The sequence below is a fragment of the Lonchura striata genome, chromosome 4, assembly GCF_046129695.1.
Source record: "Lonchura striata isolate bLonStr1 chromosome 4, bLonStr1.mat, whole genome shotgun sequence".
Lineage (NCBI taxonomy): Eukaryota > Metazoa > Chordata > Aves > Passeriformes > Estrildidae > Lonchura > Lonchura striata.
In genome coordinates, this window is record NC_134606.1 from 39,091,182 (window position 1) to 39,117,920 (window position 26,739).

The 26,739-nt window shown below is 37.3% G+C and overlaps 1 protein-coding gene across 2 annotated transcripts in view; it reads left to right on the forward strand.

The window, feature by feature from the left end:
• The window catches only part of MARCHF1 (membrane associated ring-CH-type finger 1), a 224,109-nt gene that overhangs the window by 79,546 nt on the left and 117,824 nt on the right, over positions 1-26,739 (forward strand). The window contains exon 1 of one of the 2 annotated variants that reach the window (XM_077782911.1): positions 18,676-18,703. The exons of the other annotated variant lie outside the window; for it this stretch is intronic. The gene's annotated coding sequence lies outside the window, so the exon portion shown is untranslated. Of the gene's footprint in view, positions 1-18,675; positions 18,704-26,739 lie in introns of those variants that run through there. 2 annotated transcript variants of the gene reach the window in all.

Here is a 26,739-nt window from a genome sequence, read left to right on the forward strand (position 1 = left end):
TGCTGAAGGTGAAATAGGGGACAGGCTCCATGAAATTTCTTTGTTTAAAAAATATGTGGTACCTAGTATTCACTGAAAGTAGTGGTCAGGAAAAGTGTCCTGTAAGTTCAATATGTTGACACAGTAAAGACCACTGATGAAACTAAACTAAAATATTTTATTCTTTACCATCAGTAAAATATTACTGTCAGTTAATAATTTCTCTAGGCATAAAATTCCTAAATCTCTGGTCACAATGCATGTGTAGATATCAAGATGGTGCTAGTTAACAAGTGCACAGACAGCATTCATAGTCCATCAGGCCTGGCTTCATTAGCTGCTGAATGTAAGGAAAGCTGGAGAATTCTGGAAGATGCCTTAAAAATTAAGAGTTTTATAGGTCCTCATGACCTAAGCAGTGCTAAAGTTGAAAAAGAGCTGATGGAAAAAAAGGACACAAAAGAAAAAATATTGCAAAGAATTCTGAGGAGCAGAAAGTAAGATACTGTTTCAATTAATAAAAAAATAGAGGTCCATTGGGCGAGAAATAAGGGAATGATACAAGCAGTGAGTATCTCTGAACAATAATTGTTATTTTTGATTGATCTAAAGTTTTTCAAATTCAGTAGAAGAAACTTCTTAGTTTATTTTCAATGTTGTGAAAATACACATTAGTTCTATGTATTCTTATTAATATATCTCTGGTTAATTATGTGTAGGTTTAGAGAATGTATGGGCAAAATTATAAATGTTTTGATTCCCTCATTTGGCATAGTGTGGGTGCAGTATATGCTTCCAAATAGTGCAACAAGATTTGGCTTCACAGCCTCTCTCAAGACTGAATTTGCATCTGTTCCTCTTGACTGTCTTGGCCATGCTGCAGAAGTAGCTTGGGAGGGAGGGAATGAGCATTGGTGTGTAGCCTGACATTTTTACTTCACCTGCTTCTTGCACTTATTGGATATTTCTCCACAGTTAGTCCTTTGACAGGAAAGGTTACCTGGGATTAGGAGTCAGTGAATTTTTTTTTGTCTGTTTGCAAATAATTGTTCTGCAAAAAGCGTAATGCTCTTCAGAGGAAAATTCATAATGATACTAGAAAAAGTACAAAGAAAACTCTTTATGATCTAATTCAGACCATTTAACAAATACATCAGTTTTGGGTGAAGTGTGCTATTATGTTGTAGGTCTACATCTCATGTTATCTGGCTTCAAGCAGAAGACTTTGTTTCAGCTTCCCAGCAGACAAAAGGTTGAACTCCAGTTCTGATAATTTACAGTGTGGAAGGATAGTGTTGTCATAGAGGTGCAAGGGGGGCATGAGGACCTCCAGACTGTCCAAACAAGCACACTTCTCTCTGGGGAGCTTCTTTGGACCCACTGAAAGCAGAACACTCCTGAGAAACCTCACACTGGTAGAGAAGCCACTTTCATTTTTTTCCTTCATGTTGCCTAGAAGTTGATGTGTCACTGAGTGTTGTCTCCCTCCTCTGAAGGCAGGTTTTAGGTGTTTGTCTGAGGAAATGTCATTCTACAGGGTTACTCCTGTTGTAGACTACTGATAGAGTTGGAAGGAGTGTCGTGGTTGTGGCCTTCTTGTGCCTTCTTGTGCCTTCCACAGAGCTAAAGAGGAAAATTATTGATTAATGTAATGAACCAAAGATATCACTATTTTTATGGGCTGATTCATGTGAGAATGGTTTAAGGATTCACTGATTCCTGGGAAAAAATATCTAAGCTCTTGCCTCTAAACTTGAATGGGAGAGGCAAATTCATACTTCTGTAATTACTTTTATTTTTCTTGTTGTAGTCTATTTCAGGTAAACCTACACTGCATGAATCATAAGAAATTGCTAGCTAGAAAACAGTTAGAATGTCAAGAGGTGCTTTTGCTCCTCAATTAACTAGTTTAGCATTAATGTCAGGTCTGTGTAGCTGCAACACTGGGGTTGTTTTTATTTCCTTTTTTAAATTGTGTGCATTGTGGGAGCATTGACTTTCAGCTGTGCAATAATCTCTGATAGCTTGTTTGTGGTTTTAGATTTTGTATGACTTTTGTACCCCCCACTCTTCAAGATACCGTCTTTGTACAGCTCTTGGTTTGTGGCTGTGACTATTGGCAGAAGGTTTATTTAACAGAAAACAACCTGAAGAGTGACATCAGAAATTATTGTCAAACAGACAGGAAAGCAGTAGGAATACTGATGTGTTTCTGCTTTTGTGATTAATCAGTCTATATTCTAACGGTAAGTAAACAAGCAAAACTTGTCTGCTTGTGCTATCTGCAGCTTCCTGTTGGCTAGGAGCTTATCAGTAGCTTTTGGGATTTTTTGGTTGAATAGCCCAGCAGTGTACATAGTTTGCATCATACAGAGCTAGGTAGAAGATCTTGAGAAAACAAGGGTTTTTTGCACTATTGCCACCTCTCATTACTAGCATTCCATAGGTGTTGCTGCAGTCCTTGGCCTTTCCACGTTCAATTGTCTTGTTATTAGCAGTAAAATTGGAAAAATAGTCCTGATAGGTGGTAATTTTAGTATTTAAATAGCTAAACCACATAGTTGTAACTGTAGTTACAGCTAGTATTTCTTGGCAGGTACACCCTGCAATCTGTCTCGGTCAGCTTGTTCTGAGGTTGGTGATGTGGCTGGACTAGAGGTGTGTGATTCCTTGTATGTGTGGGTTTCCTGCTGAGGCATCAGGCGCTGCACAGGTCAGAGAGGAATGATAGGTATTAGTGTTGTATTCATTTGGAAGATGCCATTCCTGAAATGTTTTGCAGGAATCATTTAAGAATTCCTGCAAAAGTAAAAACTTATTTTGTTTTGTTACTTGGTTGGGTAAAGTGTCCAGAAAGTTAATTCCTGAGGCTGTTAGCACTGACAGCACTAATTTTCTGTGTTGATTTCAGAGCATGAAATTTGTCCAGACATCTGACTTTGCAGAAGAGAGTTGTTGCTTTGGAGGGTAGACCGTACACACTTTATGTGGCTAAGGGTAGGTTTCCCCAGTGTAAATCCATTAGAGAAACAGGATAGCAACTGTTGGAGTCCAGGACATCCCTCTGGCTGCCCTGGCTGTTTGGAGACCCTGGCACGAGGCTCGAAGACCTTGGCATGGAATAAAAAAAAACACCTGTGGCTTTGATTTTAGCCCGTGGAAAAAACTGCCAACTTTGTATGAGGAATTACAAGCTACAAGGCTTTGAGTAATGTGATAGTTAACACAGGGTGAACAAGTAGAATTTTGGGGTTTTTAGAATGTGGTTCAGGGGGTACAAGATGGAGGGATTTGGGCGTGTCCTATCCGCCTTCTTCTTGTCCTCCATGCCTTCATGTGATGGTGACACTTTTCTATTGGTTTAAGGTAGAGGCAGACTGTCTAACATAGATGATAGCTATTGGCCCAATATTGTAAACATAATACACGTAGTTGGAGTATAAAATGTAAACACTGGCTGAGGTGGCACACAGAATGCCATGGCCTCCTTGCTAGATAGAGCTCAGCAGGTTGGAGAAAGAATGTTATAGATAAGGAAAAATAAACAACCTTGAGAAGCTGATCCTATGCATTTCAGACTCCTTCTTTGGCTGCATGGGCTGGGAAACAAGGACTTCTACAGTCTTGGGATCATGCTGACACTGCAGACCCTGAGAAGCAACAGCTTCCATTTTGAAATAAACTTGGCTTTCATATTGAAATGATCTGTTGAAGAGGTGGGAGTAGTGTGCATGTTAAAGAAGATTAATTATCTGTAATGACTCCCTTTGTCTCAATCAACAGCAGGCAGGAAGATCCTGGAGTGACCCTGGCAGCCTCGGTTTCCTAGGTGCTCCCATCAGGAGTGTCTTCTGGTTCCACCAGCTCAGTAACAGGCTGGCTTCCATGTACTCACAGGTGAACAGCCAAGCCTTCTCCTGTGGTGGAGAAGGAGCCCAGCTATGGCACTGAGGAGGGGCTGTGGAGGCTCTGCCCTCGCATGTACTGCCTTGGCAGTGCTGGTGTGTCAGACTGGAGCTGTCTTTGTGTGAGCTGATAGAATGAAGACATTTCCCGAGAGCTGACAAAGTGTAACTGCACTGCTCACAAAGAGAGATTGAAAGCTGATGTTCAGTTCTTGGGAAAGCAAAATCACAGCAATTCTTTTCTGACCATAGACTGAGATTTTTTGTTGTGGAAGAGATTGAACGTCTTTTATTTTAAATTACATTGCTTTTTTGTTCCACCCGTAAGTAAATCACACTGTATTTTCATGGAGCTAAATATACAAAATAGAGAAGACCTATGTATAAGCAGAAGTATGAGACAAAAATATATAAAAAGAAGCCATTATTTTTTTTCCAGGAGATTTCTCTGAATTGTAATGTTTTTAATAGTCCACATAAATAAATTTTCAAAGATGCCACCATTAATAAGAATTTTGTTATATTTGAGAAATGCATTTAAGTACAGCTATGCTATTAGTACAAGTATTGTTATTAAGTGGAATGATGGGATGTTGAACACTCTGAAGCAGGAAAATGTGAACTCATCTGGAGACATGTATTCTTAACCAATAACAACTAAAAATTCTCTTATTAGCTCTTATAAATCTCATCTGAGACCTAAATTTGGATTTTGCTAATATAGACTAGAAACAATTCTATCAACAAAGCATCTAAATATCTTCTGATTCTCAATATAGTTGATTTTAACTACAACCTGTAACTGAATTATTTAGGTTGATTTTATGCTATAAGAATGCCAACCTTTTACAATTTATGAAATTTATTCCTTAAAATTTCATTTAACAGGCTCTTGCTTCCTGTTTCTGACCTACTTCTGTGCATCTTCCATTACTTTATTCACTTTTGTTCTTTATCATTCATCTCTACCAGTTGCATGACCTGTCCTCTTCATCAATATTTCTGCAGGTGGAAATTTTGTAGATTTCATGCTATTTAAGTGAATCTGATGGGGTGGGAGTGTCACAGTGAATGTTTATGACCTTGCAGCAATGTTAAGCTGCACCTATATAAGCTTATCCACTTACTTGATGTTAGAATAAGTCATAGCAATAGTCTCCTTTCTTTGTTGCAAGAAAAGTACCCCAATACCCATGCTTAGATATTTTCAGAGTTGTGATCTCTGAATAATTTGAAAGGTGGTATTATAATTTGACCAGATGGTATTTACAGGCATAAGTTGGGCACTGTTGTTATTGCCAGGAGTGTGAGGTAGGAAGGATTGCAATGATTCTTTGAAATCAGATATTTTTTATTCTTTCTGTTGTTTTTAACAAGTGAAATTTTATGTTAATATAGCCTGAAAGTTCTAATTTTATTTAGACTGGGTTTCTAATTTTCTAGACTTGGCACACATATAAAGAAATATTTTTCTCCTGTAGGAGTGCCTAACGTCTAAATGTACAAGAAACATGTGGGTTAAAAATAGAGTTTTACAGTAGTAGCTTTTTCTTCAAGTATAGTTTAGTTCTGTCCTTTATCCCGTATTTTCTGGTTGAGAGAAAGTTGCTTGTCAAGAAGCTTACAAGGAAAGTCACTTAAAACAAACAAACAAAAACAAACAAAAAAGAGTTTTGGTTAAATGAAGAAATTGCACCCATAGCTGAGCAGACAGCATGGAAGGCAGGTGCTCCTACATGCGTCATGCTCGTAGTCATCCTCTGCCTTGAGTAAACTGAGCTGTGCAATTCAGAGAAGGGCAGCTCTCAGCTTTTTGTTACTCATGTGCTGCCAGGGACTTGTGCTCAGGCAACAGTGGGAAATTTCAATGCTTTTCTAAAGCAAACAGTTCCAAAAATTGCAACTGTAGGGCACTTGATCTAAAAACGGATTTATACCTGCTATTAATTGGATCCAGGGTGGGCTGCACAGTGTGCAGCAGTGAGGGAAAATTTTGCCTTTGCGTCACAAATGCAATGAAACTCTTGACCCAGTGCCACTAATAGCTGTGGCTTAGTTGACACAATCTTTTTTTAAGCTAGTGGAACTGCAACAGCTCAGGGCTGTGGGAAGCATTTCATTCTTAGCTGAGTAATAGGAGAGAATAAAACTGCTTCATTCATTGCTTTGTGTCTTACAGACACCAGCTTTTTAGTCTTTCTGGTAAATGCATGTTACAGTATTGTTATTATAGATCTTATTCTGTTTTGTGTCACTTCAGTTTTACTTACTGCCAGTGAGGGGTCATTTTTAACTGCATTTTCTATCTGAAATGAGAATTTTGGTGAGATAAGAAAGCTCTGGGTTTTCGATTAAGTTGGTTGAAGTTTACTACTTAAGCTGGAAAAGTCCAGTGGGATGAGATTTAGGTGATAAAATACCTTGTCAGGCAGCTGAAGAATATTGGAGGGAGGGAGCAAGAGCCAAGTAGGAGGAAATTCTACAATCTATGTATGAGATAGAACATTATTATAAGTAAATGTTTCTTAAAATACTAGAATCTACAAAGTGTGTATCAATGGATAATGTTAGGAAAAAGTGCCTCAATAGTTTCTGTGAATATTTTAAGGTGTAGACTTTTTTTCAGTGTGCTTTGAGACTTCTGGGAAACATGGAAATGTTATCTTTGCAAGCTTTCCTAAAGGAATTTTTGAAATCTCCCCCCAAAAATGTTTGGCTGAAATGGAGATTTTGCTAACTTCAGAAAATACTCAGTTTCTGATCCAAAAGTATTTTGTGTTTCTAGATTTCTCTTACTTTAATCCGAACCAGTTCATTGAAGCATGTCATGAAGCATATTTGCTATCTAGTGTGCCTTTTTCCTGGTAAGACTCATATTTCACTAAATTCTCTCTGAAGAAAACAAAGGACAAATCAAGAAAAATTTCCAAATATATTCAGTGTAGATTAAATTCATCACTAGAGTGAAAAGGATAGCTTTTTAATGTGATCACAGCAGGTTTTCTGGCTGTGATTTCGCTCGTGTGTTTAATGGTTGCTTTTAAATCCCAGAAGCAGATAGGTGGGAGTGGTTTCACATCTTGGAGGTGTTATAGTGTAATTCTAACTTTCAGATCTGGGATATCTGTGCTGCTCAGAGAATGGGAGATGAAGACTCTTACTTCCATAAACTTGAGCTTTATAAAATTGTGTTTTCCTTTGCAGAGTATAAATGGTCTGGGAACTGTTGCTAGTGTTTGGAAGTCACTCCTAGAGAGTCTTAAACTGTTATGCTATAAAAACATGAGTGACAATTGATAATGTAATGGTACTCGGTCAAGTACTCAACAGGTCAAAGTAAACTTTTAATCAGTATGTGATGTGAAGAAACTGCATATGTTTATAGCACAAGGGGGATGGGTAGTAAATCTTATTTCAGTCCTGAAAATGAATTTATTAGCTGTTTTTAATCAGGAGATTGACAGATCTTGACCCTTTGTTCATTTAGGCTCTTAATAACCACTTCTGACTCTTTTAAAAATATGCAGTTTTTCAGTGAGAAAAACAAGAAAATCTTACTTGTATCTGAAAATATTCCTGGAAAAGATGACTTCAGAAAGTGTACTAGAGAGCAATTGTAACTTCTTTCCCTGATTGTTTTTGATTGCTATGGGCAAATGATGAAAAATCACGCTCAGTGAAGGTGAAATAGCTGTGTGGAGGAGGTGGGCACTCTGAAGTGCTTAGTGGAACTTTAAAAAACTGTAACTGGTATAGGATCATCTTAGGCTGGATTTTCTTCCAGTGATTAAGTAGGAGTGTGATTACAGAACAAGTGCTTTTCACAATATCCTCACATTGCTCGGGGGTTAACTCCATAAAGTACTACTTTTATGTGGTATTGGTGAAAATTCAGTTTTTCATTGAAGTCTGAAAGAAGAGATAAATGAAATAGCACATTACATTTAATTTTATCTTCCAAAGCAAAGCATGCAGGCAAAGGTAAGATAGAAGTATGATCAAATTAATCTTACAGTGTTTAGACAATTGGTAATGGGGGTAACACAAGTATATAATTAAATCTGTGGAAGAAGTGTGTCGATTTGGAAGGAATATTTAAGATCTATATTCTTCAGAAATACATAGGGAGAGTTGCAATGATAAGTCTGGGAGTTTATGTTGGAGGGTGCTTTTCCTTTAGGAAATAATTTTGTCTTTTTCCTACTGCATGTGCCCTGCTGAATTACCACTGTTAGATGCTAAGCTCCATGGAAAAGTAACAGCCAAAATAACCTCCTGCCAGACTCTTGATTCCTCGGTCAGTAAGCAACACACAAAAATCTGAATAAGTTTTATTTCAGTATTGCTTTTCAAAAAATATTCACAACTTTGAAAGTAATCAGGGGATCCTTCAGAACAGGAACTCAAGGGATTTGTTTTCTGAACTGCTACAATTTAAAATGAGAAAGCTGTATTGTGATAATAAACTCCTAAGTTGGTATGGCAGTGTCCATAGAAGTGTAATAATTAATTGCAGAAGTACGTAAGTATCATAATGCCAAGCTCTATTTGTTTAGAAATTAATATCTTTGAACTAGTTATGTGATTCTGCTTTTGGTATACTTTTACAATTTTAAGATTAAATTACAAAATTAATCCCATTTTTTTTGTCTTGCAGTTTAATGTAGTTTGTCTTGTAGTTTAATTCTTATCTGGATAAAACAAAGATAGATGAAGAAGTCTTGTGCTTGTTTAGAAGAATGCTGTATCACAGATTCCTAAACTTAATTATCTTCATTTAATCTGAAATACAGTCCATGTTTGTAAAAGAAATAACTTTTTTCTGATTTCATTATCTTCTCAGGCATGTAGAATTTCAGCCAGGGATTGTGCTTTGTTTTGAACTCAGTGACCCCTGTAAAAATGTTTAATTAACTTTTGCCAGTGTCAATATAGTTCTATTATACTCATCAGGCTAGATGAGCTCCCTCTGGTGGCTCATTTACATGGATGTTCTGTTCTTAATGTCTGTTTATTCGGGCAAACAAGGCTGCTGACCCCAGGTATCAGTCGGACATCAGTTCCTTCTGGGCTTACACTTTAATTGAAAAACATCAATAATTTCCTTACAGAATGAAACAAAAGCACTTAAATGTGCAGGAGGTTCAAGTTGTTAGCAAAATACAGAGCTACTGAGTAACAAAATAAGCAAATACAACCAAATTACTTCCTTCTAATTGAAAATCACACAATAGGTGAATGGCAGTAATTTAGCAGTGTCACCCACTTACAATAGTGCTTATTCTTAAACTTAGGAGATATTTGGGTATTAAAGCAAAATATTGGGCTTTGACCATGAAATTGTGAAGTTTAGCATGAGCAAAATAGCAAGTAGGGTAGAAAGTAAGATCACAAACATGGGCTTCAGGAGAGAAAATTTTGTCCTCTTAAGGGATATTCTTGGAAGAACCCCATGGGAACATGCCCTGCGGGAAAGAGGAGTCCAGCAGAGTTGGTTGATATTCAAAGGTCGCTTCCTCTAGGCTCAAGAATGATGCATCCCAATGAGCAAATTTGGGCATAGGCAGCAAGAGATCTGTATGGATAAAGAACTCCTGTTACTCAACTCATTGAGTTTAGGCTTGAGCCTAAGCAGGGAACACACAAGCGATGGAAGCAGAATGGTCAGGCTGCTTGAATGAATATAGAGAGATTGTCAAAGCAGAAATGAGACAAGGTCAAGGCCCATTTGAAATTAAATCTGGCTGAGGATGTTAGGGAAAGCAAAAAGGACTTCTTCAAATACATTAATAATAAAAGGAAAAGTAAGGCTAATGTGGGCCTGTTACTAAATGGATGGGGGACCCTGGTAACAGAGGGCACAGAGAAGGCTGAGTTACAGAATGCCACCTTTCCAGGGGCCTTCACTGGCAAGATCAGCCCTCTAGAATCTCCGACTCAGGAGACCAGGATGAAGTCATGTTGTAAGAAGGATTTTCCCTTAGTCAAGGAGGATTGGGTTAGAGAACACCGAGTGGTGAAGCCTTGACATCCACAAGTCCATAGGCCCTGATGGTATGCATCTGTGAGTGCTGAGAGAGATGGACAGCATCACTAGACTGCTCTTGATTGTCTTTGAATGGTCTTGCTGATGAGGAAAGGTGCCTGAGGACTAGAAGGAAACAAATGTCGCCCCAGGCTTCCGAGAGGGCAAGAAAGGGGATCCAAGGAACTACTGGCCAGCCAGCCCCATCTCAGACTCTGATGACGTGATGGAACAACTCATCCTGAGGGCCATCTCCACCCACATGGAGGACAAGGACTGTCAGGAGTAGTCAGCATGGATTCACTACAGGTAAATCAGTAAAGATAGTGAAGGGACTGAAGCATTTATCTTGTAAGAATAAGCTGATGGAGCTGGCCTGTTCAGCCTCAAAAAGAGACAGCTGAGAGGGGACCTCATCAATGTCTGTCAGTATCTGAAGGGTGGTTGCCAAGAGAGTGCAGCCAGGCTCTATGTAGTGGTGCTGAACCATAGGACAAGAGGCAATGGGCAGAAACTTATGCATAGACAGTTCCATCTGAACACGAGGAAGAACTTCTTTACTGTGTGAGTGACCAGAGGTGGTGTAGAGTCTCCCTCACTTGAAGATACTCATGTTGATGAGCTGCCTGAGCAGAGAAGTTGGACCAGATGACCCACTGCGGTCCCTTCCAACCTTCCTATTCTGTGATACTATAAAGAAAATGATTCAAGAATGTGAAATCTGTGGTTTTAAAGTGGGTTAATCCTATAGATGAACTATGAGTTAGAAATGAATCTTGGTATAAGAAGTCATTTAAGCTATTTCATAGCATTAAAGAGAAGCATAATCTCACTTTTTATAGTTTCCTTAAAATTAAGAAGCCAGGGGAATTTCTGGGTCAAAAACACCAGCAAGTTTAAAATGAATTTTCCACCTCTGTAATGTTAGTTTCTACAGATACTTTCTAATTTCATGCTGTTGTAATTTAATGACATCCTTATCATGCTGGCATTGAGACTTCCTCTCTGAAGCAGTGAGGGAAGTTTTGAAGCCAGACAAGGTACAAATTGGACATAAGGTCAAATATGTGTTCAGTATAGAATGTTTAAAAATTAAGTTATTGTCAGTAAAGCAGGTTACAGAATAAAATACTCAAATAAGAGAAATTATAGTTTTTGAAATGTAAGTATTTAGACATAGATAAAATTTTGCATGGAGAAGGAGAAAGGGGTCACAGCAGACGAGATTAGAAGAGAAATAGCAGTGTTTATAAGGAGATCAGGTAGCCATGTGAAATAAAGGGAGAAAATAGAGTATAATCAATGATAGACACCTGTAGGAAGTTGAGAAGAAATATCTTTAAAAAAGTGGTTTTAATGAATATTATTTGTGTGTTTAAATTATGTCTTATTTTTTTATGTTCCTTAAACATTCTAGCAGCTGAGATTCACAAAACAAATAATGCTTATCAAGCATGGCAAATCTTGAAATTGAAAGTCTGTAGACTTTAAATATTCACACAAATGGACTTTTTATTTTTTGATCACAAATTGTTCATCTGTATTTTTTCTTCATCAAATAACAATTGAGAACACAGTTCATAGCATAATACTGTGTACTGGAATATCTGCATCAATCATGGTCTTCGAGTATAATTATATGTGACTAGTAACAGAAGCAGGTGGGTTAGCAAATAATTTTCCTACTGTGTTCAAGTTCAGGATCTCTTTGATGTTGGTGATCAGACGATGAGGAAAAAAAAAAAGTCTAGTATTTGAGGAAATTACTGGTGTACTTTGTTCAGGACTAAGAAGAATTGGAAATAACTTAGTTGGTGCATCCTGGGACAATGTTTATGTTTTTGCTGATGACAACTAGCATTTTCTGGACATCCTTTCATAAAGGAATATGCTGATCCAGACTGATCCTTAAATCAGTTTGAGCTCCTGGCTTCTGCCCAATTTATTTTTTCTAGTCTCCCAGTGCTGTAACTAGGTTGCTTGTACTATTGAACCTCATCCTGTTTCTCCTGCTCTCCTCTAGAAGGTTGTCCAGGTCTCCCAGGATTGTGCCCCCATCCTCCTGTGTTGACTGACAGCTTTGAAAGCTGGTCAAGAACTTGAGTCCATTCTTAACAAGCAATGCTGGAACTCTTTAAGATTAATCTATTCAGCTTTGCAGCATTTAACCCAAAACTGAGCAGGTGGATTCCACTGCTTGCTAAATTTTGATGCTTTTGTCATAAAGACTGTCAACTGCTTTATGTTAGAGAGCTGTTTAAATACCTTCTTCCTGTATGTCATTTAGAAGTGGTAAATAATACTTTGTGTGGCCATGTTTTTATTTACCTTTTTCTCTGAAGAGGCACATGGACAGCACCATTTAAATTTTGTGTGCTGGTGGAAATGAGCAGCTAGGCAGCATGGCAGATTACTTCCACCACTACAAATGCAGGAACATAATTTTGTATATTATAAATAGATATAAAAATATATATTGCTATTAAATTATACTGGCTTTATGTTGTGGAAGGTCTGCAACATTTGTAAGCAGAGGGGTGCCTGAGAGTTCATTATGAAGGTAAATGTTCTTCACACCCGATCTACAGAGGTAATAGGACCTCCTGGTACATATGGGCATACACACAAGATGGATATTGTAAATTAGAATAAACATAGTAGAAGTCCTGTCTGTGTAGTGAGCAGCTAAGTGTCACTCTAGCATAAATAATTTCTTCAATGGACACTTTAACAGCATCATTTCAGTTCTTTTTTAGTGTAAATTGGTTAAATACAGTCTGCCCATTCTGCCTAAAAGTTGGTAATTTACTTTTTCTGATTGTTTTTATAAGTTCTAGTTACATTTAAACAAAAATTGTAAATGAGCTGTTCATGTTACTGGCAGTTTTTAGAACTTTACAAGTCTTCCCTTGTTCCCTATTTCAAGGAGACGCTCTAGTGTGATGAGGAAATAGAATGCTTGGTTTAACTTAACTAAAGTAAGTTTAATGCAAACACTACACTGCAGGCATCCGTGAAGGTCTTTGTGTTTGGCAGTGAAAATCAGTTGGTTTTAATTCTCTTTGCTGGGAGATAACAAAGATAATTGGTTTTAATAGCTGGGAGCAACATTTTATCTGATTTATCACCATTCTGTCGTTTCATATCTCACCTTCATCAACCTAAGTTTTGGCTGGGTAAACTTTTATTTGAGGTACCAGTCATATTTTAATTCAGTCTCAACTATTACTTTATGATTTTTAACTTGTCTTTTGACTTGTACCATTCTGTGACCTTAGATTTTCCGATGATCTAGAAATGTTCTAAGATGTTCTACTTGGGTAATATATTTGCACAGAATATAAAAGTGGCAAATTGATTCCTCTGTGCTTGCACTGACTTGTGTTAGTTTCTCAGTGGAGGGGAAGATTACCTGTGCTTAGTGATGCTGTTGATGAAATGATGTGTAATAACATACACTATCCTATGAATGGCAATGTAGAAAAATATCTGGACATTAGTTTGAAATTTTCAGTTTATTGCTTCCTTAATACCTTTAATACACCTCTATTGCTCTAATGCACCATATTACATTACGTGGTACTTCTCAGCAGTTCAGTCAATTGCAAAGCTGAAGGAAGCAAGGAAAAAAGCTGTCAAAACTTCCCTGAGGATCTAATAACATGATGGCTTCATTCAAGTCTACACCAACTTCATCTGGCATTTAAAAAGCAGCTTCTAATATATTTCACACTCATTCATTCTTGTTTGTGAAGAATGCAATTTCTATCAAGTTTTTAAAATAACTTTTAAATTTTGTTTTTGCTAAGGACTTACTTGAACATGAGTTCTGCTGAAAACTTGCATTCCTGATGCTCCTCCATGTGAAGCCAGCCCACAGTGCAGCACAGTATTTAGGACATATTCAGATAGCAGAGAAAAACCCATTTCCCATTCCCATCTGGAATATACTGCTTTGAAATACTTGTGCTTGGCTAAAGATGTTTTTCATGTTTGCCCTAATTCCATGATTAACTTTGTGCTCGTGTAGGGTTAAGGCCTGGGAGAGAATCTAAAGGAATTTTTCATTTATCTGAAAACTTTATTTGGTTCTAGTGTCAGCTTCAGGATGCTAGGAAACCCAAGGGATTGGTTTACAACAGTCCTGTTTGGTCTGCATTAGACTAATGCTAGTTGCACTTTTAATTTGAGTGTTAGAAGCTTCTTCTAGGTAAAGTGACTGTACTCATGCCAGTTGATTACCTACTAGTATCCATCTGCTTCCACAGCTGCTGTAGAGTTCAGACTTTTGTCTCTGTACCCAAGTTGTGATTACAAGAGAAGCAATCCCTGGTGGTAAAGGGAACATAGCAATCACAGTGCTTGTAACTGCTCTGTTTAAGTTTTTGGGAAAGTGAAAGTCATTCCTAAATCTCAGGACTATAGACTATATGTCTATGCCTTTTTGCATGTTGAGTATTTGTAGCCAATGTGTCTTTGTGACAAATAATTGTGGAGTCCAAACAACCAACTTGTATTTTATGTCCACAATGATTTTTTTTAACTTCAATATAGCTTTTTGCTGAAAGATCATATAAAAGCTGCAGTGCCTCTTATCTAAGGATGATTTTGTGTGAGTAAAAAAGAGCTAGAATTTCCTGGTTTTGATAGTGTTAGGTAAAATTATGTTTTTTTCAATTCAAGAGTCTTGTACAAATTTTTCTGTTAGTGATGGCTGGGCTATTATATAAAAGCAGAGCTATTGTATGTAAGCTGCCAGTGAACTACCAGTACACTAGTACATTGTTTCCTTGCAATTGTGTTACAAAAGTTTTGTATTGCTGTCTTTCATTCTCTCATTGGCACTTGCATCACTATGGTTGAACCATTAACCATAGCTGATCAGATTGTCTTCATAGTTTCTGTAAATGGGTATGCTGAGAAGGTGATGTGCTCTAAAAACAAAGAGTGTGTGTGCATAGGGTTATAATTCTGATCCTTTTTGCTCCCAGATTCTTATGGAAGTGCCTCTAGGGATGTTTTGTGGAAGGAATGTGTGTGTCCTGAGTGTGAGAGAGGATGCTATACCCTTGAAGCCATGTGTGGAGGGAATAGATGAAAAGATTTCATATGTTGCAGGTGAAAGCAGAAACAAAGGGTAGTCCACAGCTAGGGAACAGACCTACATTGTGAGACACCAGGAAATTATTCCTTTTGTCTCAGTTTCCTTCATGGTCACCAAGATCTGATTGGTACTCTTAAAGTATGTACCAAGGGGAATGTGTTGGGTGACTGAAAATAAAGTTGGATTCTTTGGCTTATCTGAGACGGGATTATAGTAGGGTTTTGAGCAATAAGCAAGAGAAGGGAGGGGTGGTACTTCTCTTTTCTGTACTTACTTGGAAGGACTGTGAATTATATTAATGTAAATCAATTACTAATGAACACCCAACACATACTCCTTTTTTCGGCCAATGTCATTTTCACCTGCTCCAGTTCTCTTTTGTTTTTGTTATCCTCCTGAGATTGAAACCCTATCATGCTGCTTTGCACAGCAGCTTCATACTTCACCCAGCAGCTATCACACTGTCCTTCACATGGGGCATGGCCCTGAAATGGTGACTCTTTGGGTGGTACATTTGCCAAAATTAGTGTTCTTTAAATAGGACACCACAGCCTGTTTGCCATGGAGGATGAGTGAAAGTGAATATATTTTCTAATAAGAAGGGTTGTGTGTGTATATATATAAAATCACTTTGCTTACAACTTAGGGACTCTGGGAACTAAAAACACGTTGTAAATTGAAATCAGTAGTTTTGTTGTTTCTTTAAGATGTGCTCTGGTGTTCTGAGATCATAGTTGTATTAACATCTGTGCAAAAGTTTTTTGTTTTATAATTCTACCATAGTAAACTTGAAAAAGCAAAGATGGAAAACTAAACTTAATTCTAATGAAAAATGATGCCTACCACACCTCTGCCACTGACTTTTACAATATGCATTTGTATATGCCCTGTACTTTCTAACAGCTTCCTTATCATGGAGCAGTGGTGATCTCTATTTCTGGGTGTAGCAGCATGAGCCTTGGTTGTTCTGCCACTTGTTTTAGCACTTAGGCTGAGAAGAGCCATATTCAGCATGTGTATAGGGAAGACAATTGCACATGAATTTGAAGTCTCCAATGGTGAAGAAATGTAATTAGTGAAATAGTTAAGCAGAATGCAAGTATGGACCTACCTAATATTAAAAATACAGCCCTTGTTTGGAACTAGGGGGTTTTGTTATTACATATTGATGTTACAGGTTCACTGTGGGGGAAAAAAGGGGCCTAGCATCATTTTAGAAAGAACTAAGTACATCACACCCTGTAAGGTCTTTATTCTGGCTAAAACAGACATAGATGAGATTAAAGTGCTTACTGGTTAACCCAGAAATCTCTGATTTAAATCTCAAGTTCATATGATTTCTAATGCAGAGTTATTGGCAGAGTATCAAAGGCAGGTTGACTTTTTAAAGCTTTACTAGACATGAAAGCACATTTACAGGAAGGTTCCATTTTAATGCCACTAACCCTCTAGTCTTCTGTCAATATTTTTATCAAAGAGGTGAGGGATTATCATGACAAAGCAGAGTCAGGTTTAGCAATTCTTAATCTGGTTGTACCTCAGAGGAAGGAAAAGATTTTTTCTGTAGCTTTAAATAATTCTATTGAACTAAAAAGGAATTTCCTTATAATAAAGTTTAAGTTGAAAGTTAAACTTTACTAGCCTTGTATATAACATTTCCTATCTTTGAATATTTCTGGAATAAATTTTTGATTTACCACTGCCTTGGTAGAGCTGGAGCTTGTAGTTTTTTCCTTTATTTATATAAAAAATCTCCCTGTGTACATTGGAAATTATTTAAACTTACAGTCAAACTGATTTTGGAATACTGGAAATTAAAAGTGGAATTAGCATGTAAAACATAACTAAAAATATGTAAAAGGAACTGTGTAAATGGCAATAGACTTTAATTTTATTCTTTGTAAATCTGTTAAGTAACTATAAATAGAATATATATGTTATAAATCTATAAATATAAAGATGTGCACATATTTGCAGCATCTCTAAACTCCTATCATAGATTATGTTTCTTTGCTAATGCATTTATAAACTCTTCTCTTACAGCAGGTCAATATACCTTAGTTTAAATCAGTGATGTAAAATCAGGATGGCAACCTGAACCAGATCTCAATTTATCTCAGGCTAGTCCTTTGTAAGCTCTATTAACTCAGACTGAGAAATAGTAACTAAAGTAGTGGAGTAGTGAATCAACAGTATTTTAAATCCTCCCCACTGGCTTTGTAAGAGAACCCAGGCTGTTTATAATGCTATTATTTCTTGTCAGAATTCTAAGTGCCACTCTGTACAGCTGGAAATAAAGATGATGTATTTCAGGGCTTGGGTAATATATTTTTTCCCTTTAATTGACAGCATATTAAAACATTTTTGGTGCCTGGTGGGGGATTTATTTTTCTTTCATTCCTGCATTATTTATACAGAATAATTTAAACAGCTAAGAATTTGACTTCTAATTTAATAATTTCTTTACTATTTTAAATCAAAATCAGTTTTCCTGGCATCCCTAATACTTATCAAGAATAATAATTTTTTTAGAGAAGTAGGTAGGAGTTTCCTTTCTTCATATCCATTTTTGTAATACAGCACCTGGGACTTTCTTCTATTATTTTGCACTTTAAGGGGTGGGGAGATGCTGAAACAGTTTTCCTGAGTGTTTTGCTCCACGGTGACTGAGAGCACTGAAGCTGTTGGGGTGGAGAAGCTCACGCAAGTGACATTGTCGGGGTGCGTGTGCCTGTAAAGGCACGTGTGTGTCTGCCTCTGGCTCATCCTGCTGAGCTGGCTTCTGGGCAAGTTCGGGAAAAGACGAGCGCAGCAAAGAGTTAACATTTTACTATCAATCTCAGAAAGGCACATTTGCAATCCCTCCCAGTCTTGTCTTTCTTTTTACACCTCGCTTGCTCACCGCTACTCCTCACTTCAAGGCAGATCCTTTGACCTAAGCAGATTATTGTAGACGTATGAAGGACACAGCAAGCTCTCCTGTGCTTTTAAAGGAGGAGATTTTGCCTCCAAAATAGGACACTAAGCTTCCCAGCCTTCTGCTGCTGTACCTAGTGGGTGCGAGGCAGTGTCTGGGGTGCTCAGTGGGCTCCTGTGGAATCGGATGGGAGACAAAAGCAGAAGTGGCAGCTGCTGCAAATGTGGGAGCCGATGCCATTAGCGGGAAGCGATTGCTAATAAGGGCCTGTGAGACCTGGGTTTCCTTGGTTTCCATGACAGTTATTAGGTAACACAGAAATTGAATTGTCTCCCACAGTGCTCTTGGGGGATAGTGGTATGGCGGGGTGCTCCAGGAACACAGACTTGCAGCAACTCATCACTCTAAGCATGTGAAACTCCCTGGATTGTTGTGCCTTACTTCTTTCTTTGCTGTCTCTCGCTTGTGTTTGCAATTTGCTCTGCTTTGTTAATTTTTTTTTCCTTTTGATGGAAGACCCTGGCTACACCGTTTCTCAAATAATATTTTCCCCTTTTTATTTAGAACTGAGCTTGGCAAAGAGAGGATATGAACAATTATACAGGTGGGCTACTCGGGGGGAGTGAAGATATCAGGCATCCAAACAGGTACTGGCAACCTGCAGCTCTGTAAAAATGCCACTCCAGCAGATTTCTGTAGTTCCAGCGCGGGAGACTGCCAGCAATGGGAGAAGTTCAATGGGCACAAACAAAGAGAAGAGCAAGGAAGTGGAGGTAAGAGGAAGGTTTCAGTTTGCTCGGACAGGGTGGAGTGCCGGTGGCAGGCAGTGGTTTGGCCGCAGGATGCGGCATTGCTGGAGCGCTGCAGAGCGCGCAGGGGTGCAGCTGTAGCACACTGCGGGGGATGCTGTGAGAGCAGCACCTTACAGGGACAGCGAGCCTGCTTCAAAAGTCAGATAAATTACTGAAGGAAGTTGCAAACTGCATCAGGGGGTTTTAATGTTTTCCTTGAAATGAGTGCAGCCTGCTTGTACCGGCAGTCATTGTTCACTGTTAGCTGTCAAGTAGTAGCAGTTTCTTTACAATAGGTTGGATAGAAAAGTAGTTTTAATAACATTCCTGTCTTTGTTAAAAACTAACAAAAATACTATACTAAAGCCTGTCTTTCTAGTGTGTCCTATAGGTATAAGCTTAGTCTTTTTCCATTTAAAAGGCATCAGTGTTTTGTTTTTTATCTTTTGACTTTCTTTGATTTGTGAACATACAAAAGTGTTGTTTGATCACTAAATACTGTATCCTGTTGTCTCCCAGTTAAGAAGACTCTGTAGATTCATATTACATTAATGGTTAGTACAAAAAAGAAATACTGAAAATATATGCAATTTTAATGGTATTTTTACCTGTAGGAATCTCTTTTACTATGTATAGATTGCACATATAAATATGTATTGTGCAAAACAAAAAAAAAAACAAACATTCCTTCCAAACCCAAAACATAAGTAATCTGTTGATAGATATAGCAGTAAATATATGTAACACAGACATCTGCTTTTTACAGACATGCCTCTTGTCTCTGTGTTTTTCTTTTTCTCTTGCTGTATGGAAACCAAGGAACTATTGGGAAAACAAGCATGATGTCTTTTAAGTATTTTCTGAGAGACTGTGGCAAACTGTATCCCTGAAAGAAGTCTTTCTTCTGGTGAATTTTGTGACATAGTTTTCCAGAAATTGTTAAGTTCAACAGATGGTTGATATGCCTAAGAGATCCGTGTGACTGTGGAAAAGTACTGGTTTTGTTTTAATTTTTAAATTTAAGGTAATAATTTTTCTCAATATTTGGCTATCACAAGTTCACTGAAAATTATTATTCTGTTTTTCATCTGAGTACTTTGGTATAAGTAGCGTCCTTCCCTGGAAGTAGTCTCCAGCTGTTAAGTGGTAGCGCAGTAATAAGAGTTGTAATATTTTGGGGTTTCTGTCCTAAAATGGAAAGATTTGGTTTGGTTTTATTCTTCCATTAATTGGTTAAAGGTGAAAGTTCAGGTGAAAACCGTTCTTTGTATTAAGGCTCAAGGTGTGAAAAGTAAAAAAGCAAAAATATATCAAGTCCTCTGGCATTCTTGCTTTAATTTGATCATTAGAGTTAACATGAAGAATACATGCAATATTCACATAGGAAGGAAATAAATGTGAGACTTAACTTAGAGGGGAGGGGGAAGTGGGGAGATTCTGAGTTGTGAGAATCAGCTCACGCACTTTTCTGGGTTTTTTGTTTTTGTGTGTGTGTGGTTTTTGGTTTGTTTTTTTTTTTTTTTCCTTGTGAGGGCTGGGTTGCCTCATTTCAGCAAGACTCCAGTGTCTCAGAAAAGAGTTTCTTCTTGAATGTTGTGGAAGCTACATGTCAGAAAAAAGCAAAAGAACATTAAAGTTCTCTTCTAAACTTAACATATAAAGTGCCAAACACCAACCCTACAAAACTCCAAACCAAACTTAAAGTACATGTACTCATTGAAATGTATTTGCAGACTTCTCTCTGCTGATCAGAACTTAATCATTCTGCTTCAACTTCTGCTTATCCTATAAGCTTGTGGCTGGAATTTATACAGCATAAAAACTCTCTATTGCTATTGATGGAGATAGTAACCCAAACAGTAAAGGATGCTTTCCCCATAATGTCTACTTATGTAAATGATGACGATGATCAGGTTTGTTTTGTGGATGTAATTTGGAAGTAGTGAACCAGTGTTTTTATTGTCTAGACAGAGATTGCTCAGGCTGAGGTAGATTGTAGTCTCCCCCTGCATGTTATGGTTCTCACAAGAGGAAACTCCCCTAGCTGGTCCTCAGTGTATATGTTGGTGAGAGTCTTCTGGGTTCATGGTATTCTGATACTGCAAGTAGCTGCTTCCTCTGCCTTTCCATTAGCAGGCTTTTGGAGGTGAAAGCTAAGTAAAGTAGTTAAGTGGGCTTCTAGCTTGAGAGCATCAAGCTGGTTTAGGTTTAGTAAGCATGGAAAAAAGAAATGTCTAAAAGGTCTTCCAGTTGCTAGGGATACCAACTGTTAGGATTTGTATGCCAAATCCTGTTATTGCTAAAGAATTTTATGTTGTGTTCATACAGCACCATTAAAATTTATGAAGAAGAATTAATCTTCTGTCTAATTGCAGAGCTGGATGCAGTGAACTGTTTCCAAGCTCATAGTGAATTTGTGAATCTGCCTTAGTCATACACAACTGAGGTTTGTAATGATGCGACTCATTCTGTAATGCTTTTCTGTGATTTTCAGATGCTCATGCACATGTTTTATCTGAAGGTTTTAATATGTGTCTGTACACATTACAGATGATTGCCTAACACTGATCAATCGTTAAGGATGCTAAGTGCAGTATCACTTTGGAGCCCCAAGTGCCTGTAGTGGACCTCTGACCGATATGGGGAGTAGAGGTGTGCTAACAATGGCTACAGGGAGTTTATAGGGAATCTTTCTCTGCAGTGTCCTTGTGGGAGTAAAAACTTTAGTGCAGGCCATACCTGCAATCCTTCAGTAATTTGACTCAATAATTAGCAGAAGTTGTAGCTAACAATGGAATTTACATCAAATTTAGCTCTAGAGCTTCTTTGAATGTAGCCTAAAGAGGAAGTAGGTTTTTTCCATAATGAAACAGTGAAGATGCTTAGGTGTTGAATAACCTGCTGCAACAGCTGTACACTACATTTCCACACACAGGTATAATCTTCTGCTAGTTTTGTTTCACTGATTTTAGGAAAGCTCATCAGTCATTAATGCCACTGGCTTTGCCCCAAACATTTACTTGTACAAGCTGTCTTTCTTACTCTTTTAGTAATGCAGTTGGAAAAATTTGTTGCAGGAATGAAGACTAAAGTGCATTTGCAACATGATGTTGCCTTTTTTTGTTTTTTATTTAATAGTTAATTCAGCTTTCTTCAGTATTTGAGAGATATCTTAAGTTTATAGTGAAGTGTGGAATTGGGTTTCTGTAACAGAGAAAAACCCTTGGGTGTCTGTTTTCAGAAGAGTTTACTACTAGAACTGTTGTTCAAGGTGAATTAAGTCAGTAACCTAAAGATCAAATTATGCCATCAGGACTCCAGATTTAGTTAGTGTTTTTAATAGACTTCAGTGCCTTGGGACCAATGTCATGGTAATATATGACCCCCATTTTATATGTATATAATATTTCAGCAGTTACTTTGAACTTCTGGTTGATTTTCCCTGCTGTAATAAAAAAGGTAAAAGAAATGTATATGATTCCTGAAGAACATGGTTGAGGAAATGCCTACTCTGGCTCATAATTTTATTATTTAGTTGTGAACATACACTGTGAAGTTCATGAAGTAGCCTCAGTTTACGCTGGCTTTTGTACGGGCATAAATTATTATTCTAAAGTAAGTTAAGTGCAGAAAGAAAATTTCATCCAGTGAGAAAACCAGGCAGGACAGGTGAATGAAGGTCAGCAAAAACACTAACCAAGAGTTTGCAAGGGTCATTCAATAAACTGCCATGACTACTGTGGAAAGCCAGACTTGAATGATGTACACTTAGAGTGTAGGAGAAAGTTTTTAAAAGCCAAAAATGGTCATCATATGGTAGAGAAGGCACTCCTTGATGCCAGACTAAATGTGTGGATAGTCTCTTCAGCCTAAGCAGTTTTCAATACATGGTACTGGAAAATTTACATGTTACCCAAAGGGAAAATTTTCAGAGTAGAAGATAACCTTAATAAAGAAAGCAGTAGCAGGTATCAATCAATCAATCTTTATTTGGTTACTTTTCAAGACTTTGATTAAAGGAAAAGAATTCCAACCAAATAGCCTTTGAAATACATTTTTTGGACACATCCATGTGCTAGTATAACTTGCTTGTTATAGAGATGAGTCTTACTCTGTTGCCCCAAAACCCAACTCAATATCCTAAAGATGTTACAATATTTGGTATCCTGTAGTTAACAAGTGACAAAATAGCCATGTTGCTTTTTTTTCTTTATCTTTTTTTTTTTTTTTTTTTTTTTTTTTTTTTAGTTTTGATTCTTTCCTTGTAACTGGCAAATGGTTTTCTTCTTATGCCTACTGTGTTTCTCTGGTCTTAATATTGTGGTGATGATGACTATTAGTTTCCTTCAAAGGACTTCACAGAAAGCAGTAAATTGCAAGGAGGAATCCTCACTCCACTTGTATTGTACTTTGGCATGAAATTTAGTTCTGCACCCTGCACAGTTCTGTGCTGTGAAGGAAACTTGGGACCTCTCTGTTCTTCAGCAGTTTTTAAATGTCCTGCCTTCTCAAAAGCAGTAAGAACGAAACCTGTAACTTTGGAGGCTTTAAATGCTACTTGGGAAATACTAGGCATTTATGAAGGAGTATAGTAAATTGGATTTGAACATGGTGGTTTTCCTGTACAGTTTGTACCTTAAAGAAAAAGAAAGAATATGTTGCTCAAAATTATGTACGCTCATTTATTCTGTAGAACATGCATTTTTTTGGTAAGGAGATTTCAAGTTAAAATTGAGACTGAAACCTAAGGGGTCTTTTGAATGGCACTTTTGAGTAGCTACTAATGTTTATTTTAAGCACCAGACTAGCATAACTGCCTAATGTTTGCCTTAAAGCTTGTAAGTAATTTAGGAGAAATTAACATGTTTTTAAAGGAGGACGCAATAGCTGAATGTTATTGATGGGAATGAATTGTTTTACATTTATCTGTGTTATCTCACTTGTTACCTACTTAATTTTAAATAGATGTAATGATAGAGGAAACATTTTTAAAGGATTAGACTTTCTTATATGCTACAATGAAAGTGCTTTTACATTTCTGTTAAATAATTTTCATGGCAGTTGTCAAGTACATACAGAGATATTTGATGCTTGAAACATGTCTGTAATTAAGGGAAAAGGATAAAGGGTTTACATGCTGATCTTGTTTTATTGCCTTACAACCCTAGATCAAACGTTTTGTTGTGGTTTTTTTTTTGGCTGGATGCTTTGTTTTTGGAGGGGTGTGTGTATGTGTTTTGTTTGGGTCTGGTTTGGTTTTTGCTTTTACATAGGGAGGCATAATGTTTAGTATAGTTAAATTTGTTGGTGGCTTGGATCACTTTATCAAAGGTTGAGAATAGTGTAACTCCTAATATGTGACACTTTCACATATACCAGTGCTAATAAAATAGCTTAAGGCATGTAATACAAGGAATAAAAGTCTTAGAATTGCAGGATATTGGTAAAATAATTCATAAGCCAGAGAGATGGTTTTGGTTTTGTGGCTGGAGTTATCTCACATTCTAAAAATTTCTTGGGTATAACTTAACAGATAAATAGAGGAGGTCATTTATTACCTAAAATGTACTGGGATTTTTTTTTTTTTCTACAGGAAGGGTAGGGATGTTTCTTTTCAATGACAGCTGCCTGGGACGATTAATGTAATTACAGTCTTTTTAGGAGGTATGATTTTTTTATTCAGCAACAGATGTGGGGGTGGGAGAATGGGGAGGGGAAGCTCTAGCATATGAATCAGATTACTGATCTGTTCTGACATGTATTGCTTTCCCTTCATAGTTTTTCTTCATGTAAAGCTCATGTTGAACATGATGTTGCACACAATTTGTGACATAATCTCTAATCCTCTTTATCATCAATGTTATATGGTATTTCTTCTGTTCTTGACATGACTATTGTTTGGACTTCAATGCTGTGTTTGCATGGAAATCCAACTGCATCTGCAGTTTAAGACACTTCCTAGTGAATTTTTTCTGTATTTTTTGTGGTGATAGATTGCTCCTGTGATCAATGGTTGAAGTGCTCCCAAGGTATGCCCATAAATCAACCTGTGGCATGCTTAGATATCTTTAGGATGTTTTAGAAAATTAAGTTCTTTATCAGTAAGTCTTCTGGTCCCTGTTTGGGAACTGTTATTTTTTTTGGTTTGTCCACGTGATGCTAATGACAAGCAATTTCATGACAGCGAGAGAAATGGGAAATGTTAACGTGCTGTATTTGTTACAATAATTTTGAAACATTGTTTCCTTTTTATATTTCTGTGAATAAAAACATTACTGTGCTACCAGTAAGAAAATAAGAGATTCCTTGCTGTGCTTTTAATAGCATGCTTTGGGATAATGCAATTCTTTATAGGCTGCTTTTCCTGATAAGATTATGCAAAGGCTACTGGCTGCATGGGAGGGTTTTTTTTGGTCAGGCTTGTTATGAACAGTCTGTAAAAGCATAATTCTCCAGTTTGCTTTGTATTGACTAAGCATCCAATACTAGCATTGATTTTAAAATTGATCTTTTCACTGATAAAGGATTTGAAGCTCAAGATTCTGTGTCTGAGTAGCCTTCTGCCTCTTTATGTTTGTAGCCAGTGCTTACGATCTGCTGGCACGTGTCTTTTGTTGCTGCTGAAGTCTGACTACAAGTCTCATGAAGAAAGCTTTTGTAATTCCTTTTATCTCTGGAATTCCCAGTGCAAATAAATTGAATTGGGCTTGTGTGTGTAGCTGTTCTCTCCTAGTCTAAAATGTCTCTGAGTTTAAAATATTAGGCTTCAGATTTCATTTAATTTGGATTTCTCTCTAAAGTTAATCTGAGGTTTTACAGAGGAAGACTTTCCATATGAAAATTGATTGTAGAATTTTCCTGCTAAATGGTGTTTTTTTAAAATAAATGCAAAACCCCAACAAACTAAAGCCATAAACACAAAAGTTTTCCATCTTTAATGGTTGGTGGTTTTTCTTGTCTTCAGCTATAAGCTTCTGTACTTCAGTTTCATGACTGACTTTGGGTCCAGAATTGTATCAAAGCCAATTCTGTAACTGAGACAGTTTGCAGAATGTGTTGTAGTGTCTAAACCTGAGAGCTGAATAGGGTACCAGGAACTGGATACAGTTCAGGAAGCTGAAAACCAGGTGATTTATTCTAGGTACCTTTCACACTATGAGCAGTGCTCTGTGAGCTGTTTGCCCTGGTGGAGATGCCTTTCTTCTGAGGGGTTGGCATGTTACGGATAAAATTCAAATACAAGTTATTGAAGGCAGAACTTTGTCATCAGGAGAGTCTGTGTCCCAAGACTCATTTTAGAGAAGTATTTTTGAATCTAGTCAGCATTTTTAAAAATAGCTTCCATGGTCACATATACCCTAGCATATCTTGTTCTATTTAAAGGTAACTCAGGCATTGAAATCTGGTTGTTGGCAACTATTTGATTAGTTAAGAAACAATATAATAGAGGGTCAAATTGCTTGAACATACTGCCAGCTTCACAAAACTGATGCTAACCTGATAGGTTTCTCCAGTTTTGTCTAAATCTAGCTATCTGAACAAGAAATTTTAAAATCCTGTGTGTTCAGGCATATTGAATTCTATAACATTATTATTATTAATACTAAAATTGTTATTAATGACAGTAATATTAATTTCTTCATAACCATGAACAAAATAATGCTGAGTTTGGTATGATTTTTTTTCCAAGGCAGAGAACACTTGCCCAACTTGCCTTTCTTAAAGACCCTGTGAATGTTGCTCAGTGTTAACCATGAAAGGGAAAGATTATTATCTGTCTTGTGGAGACAACACTTTCAGCTCATATCACCAGCTTTGGAAGCTTCCTGACTTTAATTGTCATAAGCATATTAGAAATACAGTTGTAGTTTCTGCAGTGTGCACATGTATAAAGTACTCAAATTGCATGAGGCTTGTTGATTCTTGTCCTTTAAAATGAGGTAGTTATTGCAGTTCTGCTGAATTCTGTACTTAGAGACAAAGGCATTGTTCCACCACAACAGAGATCACCCAGGGTC